The sequence below is a fragment of the Myxocyprinus asiaticus genome, chromosome 26 (genome assembly GCF_019703515.2).
Source record: "Myxocyprinus asiaticus isolate MX2 ecotype Aquarium Trade chromosome 26, UBuf_Myxa_2, whole genome shotgun sequence".
NCBI lineage: Eukaryota > Metazoa > Chordata > Actinopteri > Cypriniformes > Catostomidae > Myxocyprinus > Myxocyprinus asiaticus.
Genome location: NC_059369.1, coordinates 5,936,795 through 5,962,756, shown reverse-complemented (window position 1 = coordinate 5,962,756; position 25,962 = coordinate 5,936,795). Strand labels below are relative to the sequence as shown.

The following is a 25,962-nucleotide window of genomic DNA, read 5'->3' as shown; positions in this document are numbered from 1 at the left end:
TGTCTGTTTGGCCCAGTGGCCTGCATTTTGCTGATTCCAGAGTGACAGGGTGCCCATTGAGGTGGTGTGCTTGAAAAGTGCTAGTTACCTAGTAATCGTTAAAAAAAGCCACAAACACACACACACATACAAACCAAAGCTTGGAAAGAACGATAACTCCTATTTTCAGTGCTCAGGGGCTCAAGCAAAATTACAGCCGGTGCCTTTACAATGAAAGTAGAAAACATGACACCACAATGCTGGTCAGACAGTTCCAGTATGAATGCAGAATAAAACCTTGTCAGAAGTGGGATTTGAACCCACGCCTCCAGGGGAGACTGCGACCTGAACGCAGCGCCTTAGACCGCTCGGCCATCCTGACATTCGGTGAGAAGGGAAGGACCTCGGTCATTCAGTTAGGCAGCACGTCAGTCTCATAATCTGTAGGATGTGAGTTCGACCCTCAAAGTTTGTTTTTAGGACAAATGAGAGACTTTCTTTTCTGGAGGTAGAAAACCCAATCTTGCTCTTCAGTATAGTTTGCAAGGCGGCCTCGGATGCTCTCACAGAGAGGTTAATAGCAGCCCTTCCCTGGTGGTCTAGTGGCTAGGATTCGGCGCTCTCACCGCCGCGGCCCGGGTTCGATTCCCGGTCAGGGAACGTGTTTTTGCCGATCCAACGCCTGCATCTTTGACACAAGTTCAAGGAGCAGTGAGTTTGAGGGCAAGGCAAGTAGTGCCTCCAAGTGGTAAAAAGTACACTCCTTCGAGCCGGAATTGAACCAGCGACCTAAGGATGGCCAAGGCGACATCTACAGTCCTCCGCTCTACCAGCTGAGCTATCGAAGGCACAGTATGCTGGATGCTTGTTCCTGATTCACAGAGCTAATGGTTTTTTGTTTTTATTAATTTTTTTTTTTTTTAGAAAAAGGACCAGGCTGTCATTTGCCACAGAGCAAGCAAAATGAACGAAAATACATGAATCCCCCCAACCTATTTCCAAGGATGAATGAATAAAAATCACAGCTGTGGCAGGGGGAAGTGTATTAGTTAAAGCAATCCAGGAGAAGCAAAAGCTTACAGCACCTGGTATTCCCAGGAAGGCTCCCATACAAGTACTAACCAGGCACAACCCTGCATAGCTTCCGAGATCGGACAAGACTTGGCTTGACCTTTTCTTTTCTTTTTTTTTTTTTAAGAATCCTTCAAAGGCAAATGTTTAAAACCTATCCTCTTCTTGAAGATCACTTTGTTTATATGAAAATGATCTCACCCAAATACATTAAAAACCTTTCCCCTGTTTTCATAATTGTCATTGCCCAACAGGCACCTTCCAATTAAATTCATTTAGAACTTTAGAAACACTGTTTGTGAACACTTTAAAAAAAACTCTCCCAACTTGTCTTGTTTTTTAAAATAAATGTACAGCATTTCTATGTATCTTTCCGTCTTTCCTTTAAAAACACACCATACATCAATTAGATTTTTCTCTTTTTTGCCACAGTTCTTCTTTCCCATATTGCACTTTTGATCAACATTAAGAATAAATGTATCCCTTTTTTGTTTTTACAATTTTTATCCCACCCAAACATTACCACTTTGTTCCACTCCGTTTCTTGCCCATCCTCCTCCCCTCTCAAATCATTTATTAGCCATTTACATTTTCCATAAAACTCTTCCAGCTCTTTACAGTATAAAAAAAATGTAAAAACCCCTCATCTTCTTCTTGACAAACTTTGCATCTTGCACTCTCCTCCATCCCAATTTTATAAAGTTTCATTTCTGAAACAATTGCTCTGTGCCTTATAAGGTACTCCAAACTCTCCAGTTTTGTTTCCACAATCACCCCTTTCATGTTTCTCCATACATTTTCTTCTTTCAGATCTTTAAAATGCTGCAACCAATACTCATTTGCAATAGGTTTCTTAAAAACTTTGTTCCTAAAAATACCATAAAACACCTTTACAGTACAAGCTTTAAAATCGTGTAGTTCCTCCCCTATCCTCACATACTGTATATCTCCATTTCTTTTTGTCCTTCTTCCATTTGTCGAGTTTTCTGTAACCATTCTTTTGGTATTGCTTTTTTTTTTTTTTTTTTTTTTTTTTATAATTTCATACTTATTTATTATGTCCTGTTTATTATAGTCCTCCTTTGCCTCCTCCATTGTGTCCACTATGAACTGTATTGGTAAAAAACCTTCTTTAAATTCATATAAAACATCCCTCACCTTCGTTATTCCCACTTCTTTTTACTTTTAAAAGTAAAAATATTCGTTAAAACCGGCACTTCCCCAGACCTCATAAAAATAGTTTTTTCTTCATTTATTTTTCCTCCTGATGCCTTACAAAACTTTTGTACTTCTCGCATGGCTATTTCCACACTCTCCACTCCATTAACTACTACTGTTGTGTCATCTGCATATTGGAAACATTTTTCTCCTTCCTTACCTTCTTCCATTTCTACACCTCTTATTTCTCCTTCCTTTCTTATAGCCAGGCCTAACGGTTCTGCTACAAGTGAGTATAAAAGTGCCGATAAGGGGCATCCTTGTCTTATAGATCTTGTTATTTTAAAACATTCTGTTAAAAACCCATTGCATTTGATCTTTGTTAGTGCTCCTCTATATACAATTGTAATCCACTGAATAAAATTCCTCCCAAACCCCAAACCCTTTAAAATTCCAAATAAATACTCATGTTCTACCCTGTCAAGGGCCTTTTCAAAGTCTAGACTAATCACATATCCATCTTTCTTTTTTTCTTTCATGTATCTTATAATATCTCTTATGCTACTTGTTGTATCTGCTATAACCCTCCCTTTCACCCCATATGCTTGATTTGTCTTTAATATATTTGGCATCACTTTCTTCAGTCTGTTTGCTAGTATTTTTGCTAATATTTTTAGATCTGTATTCAGCATTGTAATCGGTCTGTAATTTTTCAAATCTGTTTTTTCTCTTTGATTCATTTCTCTCTTCTTAAAAATCTCATCATACACTTCCTTCAGAATATGGCTTAAACTATCTTTAAAAGCTATATAAAATTCACTCCCTAAGCCATCTGTTCCTGGACTTTTCTTTCTATTTAGTTCACTTATTGCTTTTTCTATCTCATCTTCCACAATTTCTTGATCACACTCTTTTTTGTCTTCTTCTCCGACTCTTTGTCTTTATTTGTCTCAGTAACTCCTCTTTCTCTTGTTCTTTTATTCCTTCTGCACTAAAAAGTTCCTCGTAATATATTTTTATCTCTTTCAAAATGTCCTCCTCCCCTTCCACTACTTCTCCATTTCTCTTTTTTATTTCTTTTATTGTTTCAGATTTCCCCTTTCTTTTTTCTAATACAAAGAAGAATTTCGTACATTTTTCTCCCTCTACTATGTATTTTGCTTTGCTTCTTAACATTGCCCCTTTTATATTTCATTTCTTTCCATGTTCCTTCTATCTCTTTAATTTTTTGTATATCCCTTTTCTCTTTGTTTGATTCTCTTTCGAGCTCTTCCTTTATTTCTATTTCTTTTCCCTTTTCCCTTTTTTGTATTGCACCACAGTATTTGATTGAATATTTGGTCACTATGTACCTCACGTTTTCCCACCATATTCTCTTATCATCTTCATACATTCCATTTTCTTTTTCCTTTTCTATGATTTCCATTATTTTGAGTTTATATTCCTCATTTTTAAGAACCTCCGTGTTTAAAATCCATATCCCCGGCCCTCTTTTCACTGCATTAAAATCCACCTGTATTAAAACCAATTTGTGATCACTTAAACTTGTTTCTTCATACCACATTTCCTCTATACAATTCTCCAAATTTCTGGTTTGGCGTATAAAATTCCTCACAATCTGTCTCCTTGAATATTCCTTTTTCTTTTCATTCCTCTCTCTCCATACATCTATCATGTTGTTTTCTTCCATTAGCAGTTTTAATTCTTTTCTTCCTGTATCTGTTTTGAAAACCATCCCTTCTGCCACGTCTAATTTACTAAAAACCGTGTTAAAATCTCCCATAATTACAATTTCCTTATACTCCTTTATCAGATTTCTTAAAACACTAAAAAACGCTTTCTTTTCCTTCTCCTCTGTTGGTGCATGTACATTTACCAGGATAAATTCTTTCCCTTCATATTTCATTTCAACCATCATGCATTTCCCAATCTCATCCTTATGTAAAATCTTACATTTTTTTTTTATCCAATTCATCTCTTATTAAAACAGCTACTCCTCTTCCTAACTTTCCATCACCGTTATGGTATAAAATTCCCCCATTCCACATCTTTCTAATCTCATTCATACAATCTTCTCTCCAATTTGTTTCTTGCAATACAACAATAGCTTCTTTTTTACACATTTCTTTTACTTTCTCAAATTTGTTCATGTCCAAAAGTCCTCTTGCATTAAATGCCCCAATTCTTAAAACCATAAGGAAGAACAATGAATACTTAAACATCATAACTTCAGTGGTTCTCCTCTAGTCCTTTTAACACTTCATATCTGTTCATACATTTAAGTATTCCTTTTCTGAGCACTCTTTTTTTTTCCCACTTTCTAAATTCGGTGTTACCTTAATCGATCTTCTTCTTGTTCTCCCTCTCCCCGCACTGTCTCTCCTCTCCTCCTCCATTCTTTCCATCTCTTCATTTTTTATTTCTTTGTTTAGTTCATTGTTCCCTTGTTGCTCCTTTTCAGCTCTGTCCAGAAAAAATTCCATACTTGAAGTCATTTCCATTGGTGTCCATGTTTCCTCCTCGCTTTGTGTTTGCTCTCTTTTTATCCTTCCTGCTCCTCTCCCTCCTCTCTCTCCTCTTCATTGTTTGTTTCTTCTTCTGTTTCTTTTTCTTGTATTTCCTCTATTTCCTCCTCTGGATCTTTTTCGTTCTTTCCTTCTTCCATCCGCCTGTCCACCTGCTCTTCTCCATTCTCTTCTTCCTCCTCGTTCTCCATCCAGCACTCACATTTATTTAAAAGTCTCCCTGCAATCCGGGCACTTGACAGAATTGCAATCCCTCGCGATGTGTCCCCTCTCATCACACTTGTAACACCGGAATTCTGGGCAGTCCTTCACCACATGATAGCCGGGCTCATGCACAACCGCCAGGTTTTAACCTGGGGGCTGTGCATTACTCGGAAGTATTGAGGTCCCTCCGCCGTCTCCAGTTTCGTGCTATATGGCAGGGAAATCACCTCTTTTGGGAATCTGGTTTTGACAAACCTTGTGCCGTCTTCAATGTCCGTTCCCGGATATACCCTCCTTTTTATCATTGAGATTGGGAGTACTCCTCATCCCCTCAGTTTGTTTACAATGTCCTCATCCTCTAAGTGAACAGGCAAATGCATAAAGGAAACCACGTAGTCCCTGTTTGGCAGTTTTTTAACTTCACATTTTGTTCCTTTTATCATCAGTCCATCCATCAAATCTTCACAATAATCCTCTTTTTCCAAAGTCACTTCATATTCCTTTGCTTGTTTTGGTCTAACTGCTAAAATCTTTCCTCCTCCGATTCTCTCTGTGACCGCTTTGATTATGTCCTCAGCTCTCGCTCCTTCCAAATCAACAGTCACCGTTGCTTCTTTCAAATAATTCCTCTTTTCGAATGCTTTCTTCATTTCTGTATCTTTTCCATTTTCAGTGCTCAGGGGCTCAAGCAAAATTGCAGCCAGTGCCTTTACAATGAAAGTAGCAAATGTGACACCACAACGCTGGTCAGACAGTTCCAGGATGATCGCAGAGGAAAAACTTGTCAGAAGTGGGATTTGAAGCGGGTTCGATTCCCGGTCAGGGAATGTGTTTTTGTCGATCCAACGCTGGCATCTTTGACACAAGTTCAAGCGGCAGTGAGTTTGAGGGCAAGGCAAGTAGGGCCTCCAAGTGGTAAAAAGCACACTCCTTCGAGCCGGAACTGAACCAGCGACCTAAGGATGGCCAATGCAACATCTACAGACTTGCGCTCTACCAGCTGAGCTAAAAAAGGCACAGTATATTGACTGCATGTTCCTGATTCACAGAGCTAATGGTTCCAGGGGGACATGGCATTGTAATGGCGTGGGAGTCAGGGAGTGCAAAAAAATAGAAGCCAACCGAGACAGCCAGTAGTCAAACCTAGAATCTTCTGATCCGTAGTCAGATGCGTTAACCATTGCGTCACTGGCCCGCTGTCTGTTTGGCCCAGTGGCCTGCATTTTGCTGATTCCAGAGTGACAGGGTGCCCATTGAGGTGGTGTGCTTGAAAAGTGCTAGTTACCTAGTAATCGTTAAAAAAAGCCACAAACACACACACATACAAACCAAAGCTTGGAAAGAACGATAACTCCTATTTTCAGTGCTCAGGGGCTCAAGCAAAATTACAGCCGGTGCCTTTACAATGAAAGTAGAAAACATGACACCACAATGCTGGTCAGACAGTTCCAGTATGAATGCAGAATAAAACCTTGTCAGAAGTGGGATTTGAACCCACGCCTCCAGGGGAGACTGCGACCTGAACGCAGCGCCTTAGACCGCTCGGCCATCCTGACATTCGGTGAGAAGGGAAGGACCTCGGTCATTCAGTTAGGCAGCACGTCAGTCTCATAATCTGTAGGATGTGAGTTCGACCCTCAAAGTTTGTTTTTAGGACAAATGAGAGACTTTCTTTTCTGGAGGTAGAAAACCCAATCTTGCTCTTCAGTATAGTTTGCAAGGCGGCCTCGGATGCTCTCACAGAGAGGTTAATAGCAGCCCTTCCCTGGTGGTCTAGTGGCTAGGATTCGGCGCTCTCACCGCCGCGGCCCGGGTTCGATTCCCGGTCAGGGAACGTGTTTTTGCCGATCCAACGCCTGCATCTTTGACACAAGTTCAAGGAGCAGTGAGTTTGAGGGCAAGGCAAGTAGTGCCTCCAAGTGGTAAAAAGTACACTCCTTCGAGCCGGAATTGAACCAGCGACCTAAGGATGGCCAAGGCGACATCTACAGTCCTCCGCTCTACCAGCTGAGCTATCGAAGGCACAGTATGCTGGATGCTTGTTCCTGATTCACAGAGCTAATGGTTTTTTGTTTTTATTAATTTTTTTTTTTTTTAGAAAAAGGACCAGGCTGTCATTTGCCACAGAGCAAGCAAAATGAACGAAAATACATGAATCCCCCCCAACCTATTTCCAAGGATGAATGAATAAAAATCACAGCTGTGGCAGGGGGAAGTGTATTAGTTAAAGCAATCCAGGAGAAGCAAAAGCTTACAGCACCTGGTATTCCCAGGAAGGCTCCCATACAAGTACTAACCAGGCACAACCCTGCATAGCTTCCGAGATCGGACAAGACTTGGCTTGACCTTTTCTTTTCTTTTTTTTTTTTTAAGAATCCTTCAAAGGCAAATGTTTAAAACCTATCCTCTTCTTGAAGATCACTTTGTTTATATGAAAATGATCTCACCCAAATACATTAAAAACCTTTCCCCTGTTTTCATAATTGTCATTGCCCAACAGGCACCTTCCAATTAAATTCATTTAGAACTTTAGAAACACTGTTTGTGAACACTTTAAAAAAAACTCTCCCAACTTGTCTTGTTTTTTAAAATAAATGTACAGCATTTCTATGTATCTTTCCGTCTTTCCTTTAAAAACACACCATACATCAATTAGATTTTTCTCTTTTTTGCCACAGTTCTTCTTTCCCATATTGCACTTTTGATCAACATTAAGAATAAATGTATCCCTTTTTTGTTTTTACAATTTTTATCCCACCCAAACATTACCACTTTGTTCCACTCCGTTTCTTGCCCATCCTCCTCCCCTCTCAAATCATTTATTAGCCATTTACATTTTCCATAAAACTCTTCCAGCTCTTTACAGTATAAAAAAAATGTAAAAACCCCTCATCTTCTTCTTGACAAACTTTGCATCTTGCACTCTCCTCCATCCCAATTTTATAAAGTTTCATTTCTGAAACAATTGCTCTGTGCCTTATAAGGTACTCCAAACTCTCCAGTTTTGTTTCCACAATCACCCCTTTCATGTTTCTCCATACATTTTCTTCTTTCAGATCTTTAAAATGCTGCAACCAATACTCATTTGCAATAGGTTTCTTAAAAACTTTGTTCCTAAAAATACCATAAAACACCTTTACAGTACAAGCTTTAAAATCGTGTAGTTCCTCCCCTATCCTCACATACTGTATATCTCCATTTCTTTTTGTCCTTCTTCCATTTGTCGAGTTTTCTGTAACCATTCTTTTGGTATTGCTTTTTTTTTTTTTTTTTTTTTTTTTTTATAATTTCATACTTATTTATTATGTCCTGTTTATTATAGTCCTCCTTTGCCTCCTCCATTGTGTCCACTATGAACTGTATTGGTAAAAAACCTTCTTTAAATTCATATAAAACATCCCTCACCTTCGTTATTCCCACTTCTTTTTACTTTTAAAAGTAAAAATATTCGTTAAAACCGGCACTTCCCCAGACCTCATAAAAATAGTTTTTTCTTCATTTATTTTTCCTCCTGATGCCTTACAAAACTTTTGTACTTCTCGCATGGCTATTTCCACACTCTCCACTCCATTAACTACTACTGTTGTGTCATCTGCATATTGGAAACATTTTTCTCCTTCCTTACCTTCTTCCATTTCTACACCTCTTATTTCTCCTTCCTTTCTTATAGCCAGGCCTAACGGTTCTGCTACAAGTGAGTATAAAAGTGCCGATAAGGGGCATCCTTGTCTTATAGATCTTGTTATTTTAAAACATTCTGTTAAAAACCCATTGCATTTGATCTTTGTTAGTGCTCCTCTATATACAATTGTAATCCACTGAATAAAATTCCTCCCAAACCCCAAACCCTTTAAAATTCCAAATAAATACTCATGTTCTACCCTGTCAAGGGCCTTTTCAAAGTCTAGACTAATCACATATCCATCTTTCTTTTTTTCTTTCATGTATCTTATAATATCTCTTATGCTACTTGTTGTATCTGCTATAACCCTCCCTTTCACCCCATATGCTTGATTTGTCTTTAATATATTTGGCATCACTTTCTTCAGTCTGTTTGCTAGTATTTTTGCTAATATTTTTAGATCTGTATTCAGCATTGTAATCGGTCTGTAATTTTTCAAATCTGTTTTTTCTCTTTGATTCATTTCTCTCTTCTTAAAAATCTCATCATACACTTCCTTCAGAATATGGCTTAAACTATCTTTAAAAGCTATATAAAATTCACTCCCTAAGCCATCTGTTCCTGGACTTTTCTTTCTATTTAGTTCACTTATTGCTTTTTCTATCTCATCTTCCACAATTTCTTGATCACACTCTTTTTTGTCTTCTTCTCCGACTCTTTGTCTTTATTTGTCTCAGTAACTCCTCTTTCTCTTGTTCTTTTATTCCTTCTGCACTAAAAAGTTCCTCGTAATATATTTTTATCTCTTTCAAAATGTCCTCCTCCCCTTCCACTACTTCTCCATTTCTCTTTTTTATTTCTTTTATTGTTTCAGATTTCCCCTTTCTTTTTTCTAATACAAAGAAGAATTTCGTACATTTTTCTCCCTCTACTATGTATTTTGCTTTGCTTCTTAACATTGCCCCTTTTATATTTCATTTCTTTCCATGTTCCTTCTATCTCTTTAATTTTTTGTATATCCCTTTTCTCTTTGTTTGATTCTCTTTCGAGCTCTTCCTTTATTTCTATTTCTTTTCCCTTTTCCCTTTTTTGTATTGCACCACAGTATTTGATTGAATATTTGGTCACTATGTACCTCACGTTTTCCCACCATATTCTCTTATCATCTTCATACATTCCATTTTCTTTTTCCTTTTCTATGATTTCCATTATTTTGAGTTTATATTCCTCATTTTTAAGAACCTCCGTGTTTAAAATCCATATCCCCGGCCCTCTTTTCACTGCATTAAAATCCACCTGTATTAAAACCAATTTGTGATCACTTAAACTTGTTTCTTCATACCACATTTCCTCTATACAATTCTCCAAATTTCTGGTTTGGCGTATAAAATTCCTCACAATCTGTCTCCTTGAATATTCCTTTTTCTTTTCATTCCTCTCTCTCCATACATCTATCATGTTGTTTTCTTCCATTAGCAGTTTTAATTCTTTTCTTCCTGTATCTGTTTTGAAAACCATCCCTTCTGCCACGTCTAATTTACTAAAAACCGTGTTAAAATCTCCCATAATTACAATTTCCTTATACTCCTTTATCAGATTTCTTAAAACACTAAAAAACGCTTTCTTTTCCTTCTCCTCTGTTGGTGCATGTACATTTACCAGGATAAATTCTTTCCCTTCATATTTCATTTCAACCATCATGCATTTCCCAATCTCATCCTTATGTAAAATCTTACATTTTTTTTTTATCCAATTCATCTCTTATTAAAACAGCTACTCCTCTTCCTAACTTTCCATCACCGTTATGGTATAAAATTCCCCCATTCCACATCTTTCTAATCTCATTCATACAATCTTCTCTCCAATTTGTTTCTTGCAATACAACAATAGCTTCTTTTTTACACATTTCTTTTACTTTCTCAAATTTGTTCATGTCCAAAAGTCCTCTTGCATTAAATGCCCCAATTCTTAAAACCATAAGGAAGAACAATGAATACTTAAACATCATAACTTCAGTGGTTCTCCTCTAGTCCTTTTAACACTTCATATCTGTTCATACATTTAAGTATTCCTTTTCTGAGCACTCTTTTTTTTCCCACTTTCTAAATTCGGTGTTACCTTAATCGATCTTCTTCTTGTTCTCCCTCTCCCCGCACTGTCTCTCCTCTCCTCCTCCATTCTTTCCATCTCTTCATTTTTTATTTCTTTGTTTAGTTCATTGTTCCCTTGTTGCTCCTTTTCAGCTCTGTCCAGAAAAAATTCCATACTTGAAGTCATTTCCATTGGTGTCCATGTTTCCTCCTCGCTTTGTGTTTGCTCTCTTTTTATCCTTCCTGCTCCTCTCCCTCCTCTCTCTCCTCTTCATTGTTTGTTTCTTCTTCTGTTTCTTTTTCTTGTATTTCCTCTATTTCCTCCTCTGGATCTTTTTCGTTCTTTCCTTCTTCCATCCGCCTGTCCACCTGCTCTTCTCCATTCTCTTCTTCCTCCTCGTTCTCCATCCAGCACTCACATTTATTTAAAAGTCTCCCTGCAATCCGGGCACTTGACAGAATTGCAATCCCTCGCGATGTGTCCCCTCTCATCACACTTGTAACACCGGAATTCTGGGCAGTCCTTCACCACATGATAGCCGGGCTCATGCACAACCGCCAGGTTTTAACCTGGGGGCTGTGCATTACTCGGAAGTATTGAGGTCCCTCCGCCGTCTCCAGTTTCGTGCTATATGGCAGGGAAATCACCTCTTTTGGGAATCTGGTTTTGACAAACCTTGTGCCGTCTTCAATGTCCGTTCCCGGATATACCCTCCTTTTTATCATTGAGATTGGGAGTACTCCTCATCCCCTCAGTTTGTTTACAATGTCCTCATCCTCTAAGTGAACAGGCAAATGCATAAAGGAAACCACGTAGTCCCTGTTTGGCAGTTTTTTAACTTCACATTTTGTTCCTATTATCATCAGTCCATCCATCAAATCTTCACAATAATCCTCTTTTTCCAAAGTCACTTCATATTCCTTTGCTTGTTTTGGTCTAACTGCTAAAATCTTTCCTCCTCCGATTCTCTCTGTGACCGCTTTGATTATGTCCTCAGCTCTCGCTCCTTCCAAATCAACAGTCACCGTTGCTTCTTTCAAATAATTCCTCTTTTCGAATGCTTTCTTCATTTCTGTATCTTTTCCATTTTCAGTGCTCAGGGGCTCAAGCAAAATTGCAGCCAGTGCCTTTACAATGAAAGTAGCAAATGTGACACCACAACGCTGGTCAGACAGTTCCAGGATGATCGCAGAGGAAAAACTTGTCAGAAGTGGGATTTGAAGCGGGTTCGATTCCCGGTCAGGGAATGTGTTTTTGTCGATCCAACGCTGGCATCTTTGACACAAGTTCAAGCGGCAGTGAGTTTGAGGGCAAGGCAAGTAGGGCCTCCAAGTGGTAAAAAGCACACTCCTTCGAGCCGGAACTGAACCAGCGACCTAAGGATGGCCAATGCAACATCTACAGACTTGCGCTCTACCAGCTGAGCTAAAAAAGGCACAGTATATTGACTGCATGTTCCTGATTCACAGAGCTAATGGTTCCAGGGGGACATGGCATTGTAATGGCGTGGGAGTCAGGGAGTGCAAAAAAATAGAAGCCAACCGAGACAGCCAGTAGTCAAACCTAGAATCTTCTGATCCGTAGTCAGATGCGTTAACCATTGCGTCACTGGCCCGCTGTCTGTTTGGCCCAGTGGCCTGCATTTTGCTGATTCCAGAGTGACAGGGTGCCCATTGAGGTGGTGTGCTTGAAAAGTGCTAGTTACCTAGTAATCGTTAAAAAAAGCCACAAACACACACACATACAAACCAAAGCTTGGAAAGAACGATAACTCCTATTTTCAGTGCTCAGGGGCTCAAGCAAAATTACAGCCGGTGCCTTTACAATGAAAGTAGAAAACATGACACCACAATGCTGGTCAGACAGTTCCAGTATGAATGCAGAATAAAACCTTGTCAGAAGTGGGATTTGAACCCACGCCTCCAGGGGAGACTGCGACCTGAACGCAGCGCCTTAGACCGCTCGGCCATCCTGACATTCGGTGAGAAGGGAAGGACCTCGGTCATTCAGTTAGGCAGCACGTCAGTCTCATAATCTGTAGGATGTGAGTTCGACCCTCAAAGTTTGTTTTTAGGACAAATGAGAGACTTTCTTTTCTGGAGGTAGAAAACCCAATCTTGCTCTTCAGTATAGTTTGCAAGGCGGCCTCGGATGCTCTCACAGAGAGGTTAATAGCAGCCCTTCCCTGGTGGTCTAGTGGCTAGGATTCGGCGCTCTCACCGCCGCGGCCCGGGTTCGATTCCCGGTCAGGGAACGCCTGCATCTTTGACACAAGTTCAAGGAGCAGTGAGTTTGAGGGCAAGGCAAGTAGTGCCTCCAAGTGGTAAAAAGTACACTCCTTCGAGCCGGAATTGAACCAGCGACCTAAGGATGGCCAAGGCGACATCTACAGTCCTCCGCTCTACCAGCTGAGCTATCGAAGGCACAGTACGCTGGATGCTTGTTCCTGATTCACAGAGCTAATGGTTTTTTGTTTTTATTGATTTTTTTTTTTTTTTTAGAAAAAGGACCAGGCTGTCATTTGCCACAGAGCAAGCAAAATGAACGAAAATACATGAATCCCCCCCAACCTATTTCCAAGGATGAATGAATAAAAATCACAGCTGTGGCAGGGGGAAGTGTATTAGTTAAAGCAATCCAGGAGAAGCAAAAGCTTACAGCACCTGGTATTCCCAGGAAGGCTCCCATACAAGTACTAACCAGGCACAACCCTGCGTAGCTTCCGAGATCGGACAAGACTTGGCTTGACCTTTTCTTTTTTTTTTTTTTTTTTAAGAATCCTTCAAAGGCAAATGTTTAAAACCTATCCTCTTCTTGAAGATCACTTTGTTTATATGAAAATGATCTCACCCAAATACATTAAAAACCTTTCCCCTGTTTTCATAATTGTCATTGCCCAACAGGCACCTTCCAATTAAATTCATTTAGAACTTTAGAAACACTGTTTGTGAACACTTTAAAAAAAACTCTCCCAACTTGTCTTGTTTTTTAAAATAAATGTACAGCATTTCTATGTATCTTTCCGTCTTTCCTTTAAAAACACACCATACATCAATTAGATTTTTCTCTTTTTTGCCACAGTTCTTCTTTCCCATATTGCACTTTTGATCAACATTAAGAATAAATGTATCCCTTTTTTGTTTTTACAATTTTTATCCCACCCAAACATTACCACTTTGTTCCACTCCGTTTCTTGCCCATCCTCCTCCCCTCTCAAATCATTTATTAGCCATTTACATTTTCCATAAAACTCTTCCAGCTCTTTACAGTATAAAAAAAATGTAAAAACCCCTCATCTTCTTCTTGACAAACTTTGCATCTTGCACTCTCCTCCATCCCAATTTTATAAAGTTTCATTTCTGAAACAATTGCTCTGTGCCTTATAAGGTACTCCAAACTCTCCAGTTTTGTTTCCACAATCACCCCTTTCATGTTTCTCCATACATTTTCTTCTTTCAGATCTTTAAAATGCTGCAACCAATACTCATTTGCAATAGGTTTCTTAAAAACTTTGTTCCTAAAAATACCATAAAACACCTTTACAGTACAAGCTTTAAAATCGTGTAGTTCCTCCCCTATCCTCACATACTGTATATCTCCATTTCTTTTTGTCCTTCTTCCATTTGTCGAGTTTTCTGTAACCATTCTTTTGGTATTGCTTTTTTTTTTTTTTTTTTTTTTTTTTATAATTTCATACTTATTTATTATGTCCTGTTTATTATAGTCCTCCTTTGCCTCCTCCATTGTGTCCACTATGAACTGTATTGGTAAAAAACCTTCTTTAAATTCATATAAAACATCCCTCACCTTCGTTATTCCCACTTCTTTTTACTTTTAAAAGTAAAAATATTCGTTAAAACCGGCACTTCCCCAGACCTCATAAAAATAGTTTTTTCTTCATTTATTTTTCCTCCTGATGCCTTACAAAACTTTTGTACTTCTCGCATGGCTATTTCCACACTCTCCACTCCATTAACTACTACTGTTGTGTCATCTGCATATTGGAAACATTTTTCTCCTTCCTTACCTTCTTCCATTTCTACACCTCTTATTTCTCCTTCCTTTCTTATAGCCAGGCCTAACGGTTCTGCTACAAGTGAGTATAAAAGTGCCGATAAGGGGCATCCTTGTCTTATAGATCTTGTTATTTTAAAACATTCTGTTAAAAACCCATTGCATTTGATCTTTGTTAGTGCTCCTCTATATACAATTGTAATCCACTGAATAAAATTCCTCCCAAACCCCAAACCCTTTAAAATTCCAAATAAATACTCATGTTCTACCCTGTCAAGGGCCTTTTCAAAGTCTAGACTAATCACATATCCATCTTTCTTTTTTTCTTTCATGTATCTTATAATATCTCTTATGCTACTTGTTGTATCTGCTATAACCCTCCCTTTCACCCCATATGCTTGATTTGTCTTTAATATATTTGGCATCACTTTCTTCAGTCTGTTTGCTAGTATTTTTGCTAATATTTTTAGATCTGTATTCAGCATTGTAATCGGTCTGTAATTTTTCAAATCTGTTTTTTCTCTTTGATTCATTTCTCTCTTCTTAAAAATCTCATCATACACTTCCTTCAGAATATGGCTTAAACTATCTTTAAAAGCTATATAAAATTCACTCCCTAAGCCATCTGTTCCTGGACTTTTCTTTCTATTTAGTTCACTTATTGCTTTTTCTATCTCATCTTCCACAATTTCTTGATCACACTCTTTTTTGTCTTCTTCTCCGACTCTTTGTCTTTATTTGTCTCAGTAACTCCTCTTTCTCTTGTTCTTTTATTCCTTCTGCACTAAAAAGTTCCTCGTAATATATTTTTATCTCTTTCAAAATGTCCTCCTCCCCTTCCACTACTTCTCCATTTCTCTTTTTTATTTCTTTTATTGTTTCAGATTTCCCCTTTCTTTTTTCTAATACAAAGAAGAATTTCGTACATTTTTCTCCCTCTACTATGTATTTTGCTTTGCTTCTTAACATTGCCCCTTTTATATTTCATTTCTTTCCATGTTCCTTCTATCTCTTTAATTTTTTGTATATCCCTTTTCTCTTTGTTTGATTCTCTTTCGAGCTCTTCCTTTATTTCTATTTCTTTTCCCTTTTCCCTTTTTTGTATTGCACCACAGTATTTGATTGAATATTTGGTCACTATGTACCTCACGTTTTCCCACCATATTCTCTTATCATCTTCATACATTCCATTTTCTTTTTCCTTTTCTATGATTTCCATTATTTTGAGTTTATATTCCTCATTTTTAAGAACCTCCGTGTTTAAAATCCATATCCCCGGCCCTCTTTTCACTGCATTAAAATCCACCTGTATTAAAACCAATTTGTGATCACTTAAACTTGTTTCTTCATACCACATTTCCTCTATACAATTCTCCAAATTTCTGGTTTGGCGTATAAAATTCCTCACAATCTGTCTCCTTGAATATTCCTTTTTCTTTTCATTCCTCTCTCTCCATACATCTATCATGTTGTTTTCTTCCATTAGCAGTTTTAATTCTTTTCTTCCTGTATCTGTTTTGAAAACCATCCCTTCTGCCACGTCTAATTTACTAAAAACCGTGTTAAAATCTCCCATAATTACAATTTCCTTATACTCCTTTATCAGATTTCTTAAAACACTAAAAAACGCTTTCTTTTCCTTCTCCTCTGTTGGTGCATGTACATTTACCAGGATAAATTCTTTCCCTTCATATTTCATTTCAACCATCATGCATTTCCCAATCTCATCCTTATGTAAAATCTTACATTTTTTTTTTATCCAATTCATCTCTTATTAAAACAGCTACTCCTCTTCCTAACTTTCCATCACCGTTATGGTATAAAATTCCCCCATTCCACATCTTTCTAATCTCATTCATACAATCTTCTCTCCAATTTGTTTCTTGCAATACAACAATAGCTTCTTTTTTACACATTTCTTTTACTTTCTCAAATTTGTTCATGTCCAAAAGTCCTCTTGCATTAAATGCCCCAATTCTTAAAACCATAAGGAAGAACAATGAATACTTAAACATCATAACTTCAGTGGTTCTCCTCTAGTCCTTTTAACACTTCATATCTGTTCATACATTTAAGTATTCCTTTTCTGAGCACTCTTTTTTTTCCCACTTTCTAAATTCGGTGTTACCTTAATCGATCTTCTTCTTGTTCTCCCTCTCCCCGCACTGTCTCTCCTCTCCTCCTCCATTCTTTCCATCTCTTCATTTTTTATTTCTTTGTTTAGTTCATTGTTCCCTTGTTGCTCCTTTTCAGCTCTGTCCAGAAAAAATTCCATACTTGAAGTCATTTCCATTGGTGTCCATGTTTCCTCCTCGCTTTGTGTTTGCTCTCTTTTTATCCTTCCTGCTCCTCTCCCTCCTCTCTCTCCTCTTCATTGTTTGTTTCTTCTTCTGTTTCTTTTTCTTGTATTTCCTCTATTTCCTCCTCTGGATCTTTTTCGTTCTTTCCTTCTTCCATCCGCCTGTCCACCTGCTCTTCTCCATTCTCTTCTTCCTCCTCGTTCTCCATCCAGCACTCACATTTATTTAAAAGTCTCCCTGCAATCCGGGCACTTGACAGAATTGCAATCCCTCGCGATGTGTCCCCTCTCATCACACTTGTAACACCGGAATTCTGGGCAGTCCTTCACCACATGATAGCCGGGCTCATGCACAACCGCCAGGTTTTAACCTGGGGGCTGTGCATTACTCGGAAGTATTGAGGTCCCTCCGCCGTCTCCAGTTTCGTGCTATATGGCAGGGAAATCACCTCTTTTGGGAATCTGGTTTTGACAAACCTTGTGCCGTCTTCAATGTCCGTTCCCGGATATACCCTCCTTTTTATCATTGAGATTGGGAGTACTCCTCATCCCCTCAGTTTGTTTACAATGTCCTCATCCTCTAAGTGAACAGGCAAATGCATAAAGGAAACCACGTAGTCCCTGTTTGGCAGTTTTTTAACTTCACATTTTGTTCCTTTTATCATCAGTCCATCCATCAAATCTTCACAATAATCCTCTTTTTCCAAAGTCACTTCATATTCCTTTGCTTGTTTTGGTCTAACTGCTAAAATCTTTCCTCCTCCGATTCTCTCTGTGACCGCTTTGATTATGTCCTCAGCTCTCGCTCCTTCCAAATCAACAGTCACCGTTGCTTCTTTCAAATAATTCCTCTTTTCGAATGCTTTCTTCATTTCTGTATCTTTTCCATTTTCAGTGCTCAGGGGCTCAAGCAAAATTGCAGCCAGTGCCTTTACAATGAAAGTAGCAAATGTGACACCACAACGCTGGTCAGACAGTTCCAGGATGATCGCAGAGGAAAAACTTGTCAGAAGTGGGATTTGAAGCGGGTTCGATTCCCGGTCAGGGAATGTGTTTTTGTCGATCCAACGCTGGCATCTTTGACACAAGTTCAAGCGGCAGTGAGTTTGAGGGCAAGGCAAGTAGGGCCTCCAAGTGGTAAAAAGCACACTCCTTCGAGCCGGAACTGAACCAGCGACCTAAGGATGGCCAATGCAACATCTACAGACTTGCGCTCTACCAGCTGAGCTAAAAAAGGCACAGTATATTGACTGCATGTTCCTGATTCACAGAGCTAATGGTTCCAGGGGGACATGGCATTGTAATGGCGTGGGAGTCAGGGAGTGCAAAAAAATAGAAGCCAACCGAGACAGCCAGTAGTCAAACCTAGAATCTTCTGATCCGTAGTCAGATGCGTTAACCATTGCGTCACTGGCCCGCTGTCTGTTTGGCCCAGTGGCCTGCATTTTGCTGATTCCAGAGTGACAGGGTGCCCATTGAGGTGGTGTGCTTGAAAAGTGCTAGTTACCTAGTAATCGTTAAAAAAAGCCACAAACACACACACATACAAACCAAAGCTTGGAAAGAACGATAACTCCTATTTTCAGTGCTCAGGGGCTCAAGCAAAATTACAGCCGGTGCCTTTACAATGAAAGTAGAAAACATGACACCACAATGCTGGTCAGACAGTTCCAGTATGAATGCAGAATAAAACCTTGTCAGAAGTGGGATTTGAACCCACGCCTCCAGGGGAGACTGCGACCTGAACGCAGCGCCTTAGACCGCTCGGCCATCCTGACATTCGGTGAGAAGGGAAGGACCTCGGTCATTCAGTTAGGCAGCACGTCAGTCTCATAATCTGTAGGATGTGAGTTCGACCCTCAAAGTTTGTTTTTAGGACAAATGAGAGACTTTCTTTTCTGGAGGTAGAAAACCCAATCTTGCTCTTCAGTATAGTTTGCAAGGCGGCCTCGGATGCTCTCGCAGAGAGGTTAATAGCAGCCCTTCCCTGGTGGTCTAGTGGCTAGGATTCGGCGCTCTCACCGCCGCGGCCCGGGTTCGATTCCCGGTCAGGGAACGTATTTTTGCCGATCCAACGCCTGCATCTTTGACACAAGTTCAAGGAGCAGTGAGTTTGAGGGCAAGGCAAGTAGTGCCTCCAAGTGGTAAAAAGTACACTCCTTCGAGCCGGAATTGAACCAGCGACCTAAGGATGGCCAAGGTGACATCTACAGTCCTCCGCTCTACCAGCTGAGCTATCGAAGGCACAGTATGCTGGATGCTTGTTCCTGATTCACAGAGCTAATGGTTTTTTGTTTTTATTGATTTTTTTTTTTTTTTAGAAAAAGGACCAGGCTGTCATTTGCCACAGAGCAAGCAAAATGAACGAAAATACATGAATCCCCCCCAACCTATTTCCAAGGATGAATGAATAAAAATCACAGCTGTGGCAGGGGGAAGTGTATTAGTTAAAGCAATCCAGGAGAAGCAAAAGCTTACAGCACCTGGTATTCCCAGGAAGGCTCCCATACAAGTACTAACCAGGCACAACCCTGCGTAGCTTCCGAGATCGGACAAGACTTGGCTTGACCTTTTCTTTTTTTTTTTTTTTTTAAGAATCCTTCAAAGGCAAATGTTTAAAACCTATCCTCTTCTTGAAGATCACTTTGTTTATATGAAAATGATCTCACCCAAATACATTAAAAACCTTTCCCCTGTTTTCATAATTGTCATTGCCCAACAGGCACCTTCCAATTAAATTCATTTAGAACTTTAGAAACACTGTTTGTGAACACTTTAAAAAAAACTCTCCCAACTTGTCTTGTTTTTTAAAATAAATGTACAGCATTTCTATGTATCTTTCCGTCTTTCCTTTAAAAACACACCATACATCAATTAGATTTTTCTCTTTTTTGCCACAGTTCTTCTTTCCCATATTGCACTTTTGATCAACATTAAGAATAAATGTATCCCTTTTTTGTTTTTACAATTTTTATCCCACCCAAACATTACCACTTTGTTCCACTCCGTTTCTTGCCCATCCTCCTCCCCTCTCAAATCATTTATTAGCCATTTACATTTTCCATAAAACTCTTCCAGCTCTTTACAGTATAAAAAAAATGTAAAAACCCCTCATCTTCTTCTTGACAAACTTTGCATCTTGCACTCTCCTCCATCCCAATTTTATAAAGTTTCATTTCTGAAACAATTGCTCTGTGCCTTATAAGGTACTCCAAACTCTCCAGTTTTGTTTCCACAATCACCCCTTTCATGTTTCTCCATACATTTTCTTCTTTCAGATCTTTAAAATGCTGCAACCAATACTCATTTGCAATAGGTTTCTTAAAAACTTTGTTCCTAAAAATACCATAAAACACCTTTACAGTACAAGCTTTAAAATCGTGTAGTTCCTCCCCTATCCTCACATACTGTATATCTCCATTTCTTTTTGTCCTTCTTCCATTTGTCGAGTTTTCTGTAACCATTCTTTTGGTATTGCTTTTTTTTTTATTATTTTTTTTTTTTATAATTTCATACTTATTTATTATGTCCTGTTTATTATAGTCCTCCTTTGCCTCCTCCATTGTGTCCACTATGAACTGTATTGGTAAAAAACCTTCTTTAAATTCATATAAAACATCCCTCACCTTCGTTAATCCCACTTCTTTTTACTTTTAAAAGTAAAAATATTCGTTAAAACCGGCACTTCCCCAGACCTCATAAAAATAGTTTTTTCTTCATTTATTTTTCCTCCTGATGCCTTACAAAACTTTTGTACTTCTCGCATGGCTATTTCCACACTCTCCACTCCATTAACTACTACTGTTGTGTCATCTGCATATTGGAAACATTTTTCTCCTTCCTTACCTTCTTCCATTTCTACACCTCTTATTTCTCCTTCCTTTCTTATAGCCAGGCCTAACGGTTCTGCTACAAGTGAGTATAAAAGTGCCGATAAGGGGCATCCTTGTCTTATAGATCTTGTTATTTTAAAACATTCTGTTAAAAACCCATTGCATTTGATCTTTGTTAGTGCTCCTCTATATACAATTGTAATCCACTGAATAAAATTCCTCCCAAACCCCAAACCCTTTAAAATTCCAAATAAATACTCATGTTCTACCCTGTCAAGGGCCTTTTCAAAGTCTAGACTAATCACATATCCATCTTTCTTTTTTTCTTTCATGTATCTTATAATATCTCTTATGCTACTTGTTGTATCTGCTATAACCCTCCCTTTCACCCCATATGCTTGATTTGTCTTTAATATATTTGGCATCACTTTCTTCAGTCTGTTTGCTAGTATTTTTGCTAATATTTTTAGATCTGTATTCAGCATTGTAATCGGTCTGTAATTTTTCAAATCTGTTTTTTCTCTTTGATTCATTTCTCTCTTCTTAAAAATCTCATCATACACTTCCTTCAGAATATGGCTTAAACTATCTTTAAAAGCTATATAAAATTCACTCCCTAAGCCATCTGTTCCTGGACTTTTCTTTCTATTTAGTTCACTTATTGCTTTTTCTATCTCATCTTCCACAATTTCTTGATCACACTCTTTTTTGTCTTCTTCTCCGACTCTTTGTCTTTATTTGTCTCAGTAACTCCTCTTTCTCTTGTTCTTTTATTCCTTCTGCACTAAAAAGTTCCTCGTAATATATTTTTATCTCTTTCAAAATGTCCTCCTCCCCTTCCACTACTTCTCCATTTCTCTTTTTTATTTCTTTTATTGTTTCAGATTTCCCCTTTCTTTTTTCTAATACAAAGAAGAATTTCGTACATTTTTCTCCCTCTACTATGTATTTTGCTTTGCTTCTTAACATTGCCCCTTTTATATTTCATTTCTTTCCATGTTCCTTCTATCTCTTTAATTTTTTGTATATCCCTTTTCTCTTTGTTTGATTCTCTTTCGAGCTCTTCCTTTATTTCTATTTCTTTTCCCTTTTCCCTTTTTTGTATTGCACCACAGTATTTGATTGAATATTTGGTCACTATGTACCTCACGTTTTCCCACCATATTCTCTTATCATCTTCATACATTCCATTTTCTTTTTCCTTTTCTATGATTTCCATTATTTTGAGTTTATATTCCTCATTTTTAAGAACCTCCGTGTTTAAAATCCATATCCCCGGCCCTCTTTTCACTGCATTAAAATCCACCTGTATTAAAACCAATTTGTGATCACTTAAACTTGTTTCTTCATACCACATTTCCTCTATACAATTCTCCAAATTTCTGGTTTGGCGTATAAAATTCCTCACAATCTGTCTCCTTGAATATTCCTTTTTCTTTTCATTCCTCTCTCTCCATACATCTATCATGTTGTTTTCTTCCATTAGCAGTTTTAATTCTTTTCTTCCTGTATCTGTTTTGAAAACCATCCCTTCTGCCACGTCTAATTTACTAAAAACCGTGTTAAAATCTCCCATAATTACAATTTCCTTATACTCCTTTATCAGATTTCTTAAAACACTAAAAAACGCTTTCTTTTCCTTCTCCTCTGTTGGTGCATGTACATTTACCAGGATAAATTCTTTCCCTTCATATTTCATTTCAACCATCATGCATTTCCCAATCTCATCCTTATGTAAAATCTTACATTTTTTTTTTTATCCAATTCATCTCTTATTAAAACAGCTACTCCTCTTCCTAACTTTCCATCACCGTTATGGTATAAAATTCCCCCATTCCACATCTTTCTAATCTCATTCATACAATCTTCTCTCCAATTTGTTTCTTGCAATACAACAATAGCTTCTTTTTTACACATTTCTTTTACTTTCTCAAATTTGTTCATGTCCAAAAGTCCTCTTGCATTAAATGCCCCAATTCTTAAAACCATAAGGAAGAACAATGAATACTTAAACATCATAACTTCAGTGGTTCTCCTCTAGTCCTTTTAACACTTCATATCTGTTCATACATTTAAGTATTCCTTTTCTGAGCACTCTTTTTTTCCCACTTTCTAAATTCGGTGTTACCTTAATCGATCTTCTTCTTGTTCTCCCTCTCCCCGCACTGTCTCTCCTCTCCTCCTCCATTCTTTCCATCTCTTCATTTTTTATTTCTTTGTTTAGTTCATTGTTCCCTTGTTGCTCCTTTTCAGCTCTGTCCAGAAAAAATTCCATACTTGAAGTCATTTCCATTGGTGTCCATGTTTCCTCCTCGCTTTGTGTTTGCTCTCTTTTTATCCTTCCTGCTCCTCTCCCTCCTCTCTCTCCTCTTCATTGTTTGTTTCTTCTTCTGTTTCTTTTTCTTGTATTTCCTCTATTTCCTCCTCTGGATCTTTTTCGTTCTTTCCTTCTTCCATCCGCCTGTCCACCTGCTCTTCTCCATTCTCTTCTTCCTCCTCGTTCTCCATCCAGCACTCACATTTATTTAAAAGTCTCCCTGCAATCCGGGCACTTGACAGAATTGCAATCCCTCGCGATGTGTCCCCTCTCATCACACTTGTAACACCGGAATTCTGGGCAGTCCTTCACCACATGATAGCCGGGCTCATGCACAACCGCCAGGTTTTAACCTGGGGGCTGTGCATTACTCGGAAGTATTGAGGTCCCTCCGCCGTCTCCAGTTTCGTGCTATATGGCAGGGAAATCACCTCTTTTGGGAATCTGGTTTTGACAAACCTTGTGCCGTCTTCAATGTCCGTTCCCGGATATACCCTCCTTTTTATCATTGAGATTGGGAGTACTCCTCATCCCCTCAGTTTGTTTACAATGTCCTCATCCTCTAAGTGAACAGGCAAATGCATAAAGGAAACCACGTAGTCCCTGTTTGGCAGTTTTTTAACTTCACATTTTGTTCCTATTATCATCAGTCCATCCATCAAATCTTCACAATAATCCTCTTTTTCCAAAGTCACTTCATATTCCTTTGCTTGTTTTGGTCTAACTGCTAAAATCTTTCCTCCTCCGATTCTCTCTGTGACCGCTTTGATTATGTCCTCAGCTCTCGCTCCTTCCAAATCAACAGTCACCGTTGCTTCTTTCAAATAATTCCTCTTTTCGAATGCTTTCTTCATTTCTGTATCTTTTCCATTTTCAGTGCTCAGGGGCTCAAGCAAAATTGCAGCCAGTGCCTTTACAATGAAAGTAGCAAATGTGACACCACAACGCTGGTCAGACAGTTCCAGGATGATCGCAGAGGAAAAACTTGTCAGAAGTGGGATTTGAAGCGGGTTCGATTCCCGGTCAGGGAATGTGTTTTTGTCGATCCAACGCTGGCATCTTTGACACAAGTTCAAGCGGCAGTGAGTTTGAGGGCAAGGCAAGTAGGGCCTCCAAGTGGTAAAAAGCACACTCCTTCGAGCCGGAACTGAACCAGCGACCTAAGGATGGCCAATGCAACATCTACAGACTTGCGCTCTACCAGCTGAGCTAAAAAAGGCACAGTATATTGACTGCATGTTCCTGATTCACAGAGCTAATGGTTCCAGGGGGACATGGCATTGTAATGGCGTGGGAGTCAGGGAGTGCAAAAAAATAGAAGCCAACCGAGACAGCCAGTAGTCAAACCTAGAATCTTCTGATCCGTAGTCAGATGCGTTAACCATTGCGTCACTGGCCCGCTGTCTGTTTGGCCCAGTGGCCTGCATTTTGCTGATTCCAGAGTGACAGGGTGCCCATTGAGGTGGTGTGCTTGAAAAGTGCTAGTTACCTAGTAATCGTTAAAAAAAGCCACAAACACACACACACATACAAACCAAAGCTTGGAAAGAACGATAACTCCTATTTTCAGTGCTCAGGGGCTCAAGCAAAATTACAGCCGGTGCCTTTACAATGAAAGTAGAAAACATGACACCACAATGCTGGTCAGACAGTTCCAGTATGAATGCAGAATAAAACCTTGTCAGAAGTGGGATTTGAACCCACGCCTCCAGGGGAGACTGCGACCTGAACGCAGCGCCTTAGACCGCTCGGCCATCCTGACATTCGGTGAGAAGGGAAGGACCTCGGTCATTCAGTTAGGCAGCACGTCAGTCTCATAATCTGTAGGATGTGAGTTCGACCCTCAAAGTTTGTTTTTAGGACAAATGAGAGACTTTCTTTTCTGGAGGTAGAAAACCCAATCTTGCTCTTCAGTATAGTTTGCAAGGCGGCCTCGGATGCTCTCGCAGAGAGGTTAATAGCAGCCCTTCCCTGGTGGTCTAGTGGCTAGGATTCGGCGCTCTCACCGCCGCGGCCCGGGTTCGATTCCCGGTCAGGGAACGTATTTTTGCCGATCCAACGCCTGCATCTTTGACACAAGTTCAAGGAGCAGTGAGTTTGAGGGCAAGGCAAGTAGTGCCTCCAAGTGGTAAAAAGTACACTCCTTCGAGCCGGAATTGAACCAGCGACCTAAGGATGGCCAAGGCGACATCTACAGTCCTCCGCTCTACCAGCTGAGCTATCGAAGGCACAGTATGCTGGATGCTTGTTCCTGATTCACAGAGCTAATGGTTTTTTGTTTTTATTGATTTTTTTTTTTTTTAGAAAAAGGACCAGGCTGTCATTTGCCACAGAGCAAGCAAAATGAACGAAAATACATGAATCCCCCCAACCTATTTCCAAGGATGAATGAATAAAAATCACAGCTGTGGCAGGGGGAAGTGTATTAGTTAAAGCAATCCAGGAGAAGCAAAAGCTTACAGCACCTGGTATTCCCAGGAAGGCTCCCATACAAGTACTAACCAGGCACAACCCTGCGTAGCTTCCGAGATCGGACAAGACTTGGCTTGACCTTTTCTTTTTTTTTTTTTTTTTTTTTTTAAGAATCCTTCAAAGGCAAATGTTTAAAACCTATCCTCTTCTTGAAGATCACTTTGTTTATATGAAAATGATCTCACCCAAATACATTAAAAACCTTTCCCCTGTTTTCATAATTGTCATTGCCCAACAGGCACCTTCCAATTAAATTCATTTAGAACTTTAGAAACACTGTTTGTGAACACTTTAAAAAAAACTTTCCCAACTTGTCTTGTTTTTTAAAATAAATGTACAGCATTTCTATGTATCTTTCCGTCTTTCCTTTAAAAACA

The 25,962-nt window shown here is 39.0% G+C and overlaps 1 protein-coding gene and 15 non-coding genes across 16 annotated transcripts in view; 6 read left to right on the top strand and 10 right to left on the bottom strand.

Annotated features, from left to right (window-relative positions):
• The window catches only part of LOC127417036 (uncharacterized), a 374,311-nt gene that overhangs the window by 189,090 nt on the left and 159,259 nt on the right, over positions 1–25,962 (top strand). The window lies entirely within an intron of this gene.
• On the bottom strand, positions 279–361 carry trnal-cag (transfer RNA leucine (anticodon CAG)). Its single transcript has one exon. It is a non-coding gene; the product is annotated as a tRNA-Leu (tRNA).
• On the top strand, positions 568–639 carry trnae-cuc (transfer RNA glutamic acid (anticodon CUC)). Its single transcript has one exon. It is a non-coding gene; the product is annotated as a tRNA-Glu (tRNA).
• Positions 741–827, bottom strand: trnay-gua (transfer RNA tyrosine (anticodon GUA)). Its single transcript is given in 2 exon segments — positions 741–776; positions 791–827. It is a non-coding gene; the product is annotated as a tRNA-Tyr (tRNA).
• trnal-cag (transfer RNA leucine (anticodon CAG)) lies at positions 6,411–6,493 on the bottom strand. The gene has a single exon. It is a non-coding gene; the product is annotated as a tRNA-Leu (tRNA).
• On the top strand, positions 6,700–6,771 carry trnae-cuc (transfer RNA glutamic acid (anticodon CUC)). Its single transcript has one exon. It is a non-coding gene; the product is annotated as a tRNA-Glu (tRNA).
• Positions 6,873–6,959, bottom strand: trnay-gua (transfer RNA tyrosine (anticodon GUA)). Its single transcript is given in 2 exon segments — positions 6,873–6,908; positions 6,923–6,959. It is a non-coding gene; the product is annotated as a tRNA-Tyr (tRNA).
• Positions 12,544–12,626, bottom strand: trnal-cag (transfer RNA leucine (anticodon CAG)). The gene has a single exon. It is a non-coding gene; the product is annotated as a tRNA-Leu (tRNA).
• trnae-cuc (transfer RNA glutamic acid (anticodon CUC)) lies at positions 12,833–12,904 on the top strand. Its single transcript has one exon. It is a non-coding gene; the product is annotated as a tRNA-Glu (tRNA).
• trnay-gua (transfer RNA tyrosine (anticodon GUA)) lies at positions 12,987–13,073 on the bottom strand. The gene is given in 2 exon segments: positions 12,987–13,022; positions 13,037–13,073. It is a non-coding gene; the product is annotated as a tRNA-Tyr (tRNA).
• trnal-cag (transfer RNA leucine (anticodon CAG)) lies at positions 18,659–18,741 on the bottom strand. The gene has a single exon. It is a non-coding gene; the product is annotated as a tRNA-Leu (tRNA).
• Positions 18,948–19,019, top strand: trnae-cuc (transfer RNA glutamic acid (anticodon CUC)). The gene has a single exon. It is a non-coding gene; the product is annotated as a tRNA-Glu (tRNA).
• On the bottom strand, positions 19,121–19,207 carry trnay-gua (transfer RNA tyrosine (anticodon GUA)). Its single transcript is given in 2 exon segments — positions 19,121–19,156; positions 19,171–19,207. It is a non-coding gene; the product is annotated as a tRNA-Tyr (tRNA).
• trnal-cag (transfer RNA leucine (anticodon CAG)) lies at positions 24,793–24,875 on the bottom strand. Its single transcript has one exon. It is a non-coding gene; the product is annotated as a tRNA-Leu (tRNA).
• trnae-cuc (transfer RNA glutamic acid (anticodon CUC)) lies at positions 25,082–25,153 on the top strand. Its single transcript has one exon. It is a non-coding gene; the product is annotated as a tRNA-Glu (tRNA).
• trnay-gua (transfer RNA tyrosine (anticodon GUA)) lies at positions 25,255–25,341 on the bottom strand. Its single transcript is given in 2 exon segments — positions 25,255–25,290; positions 25,305–25,341. It is a non-coding gene; the product is annotated as a tRNA-Tyr (tRNA).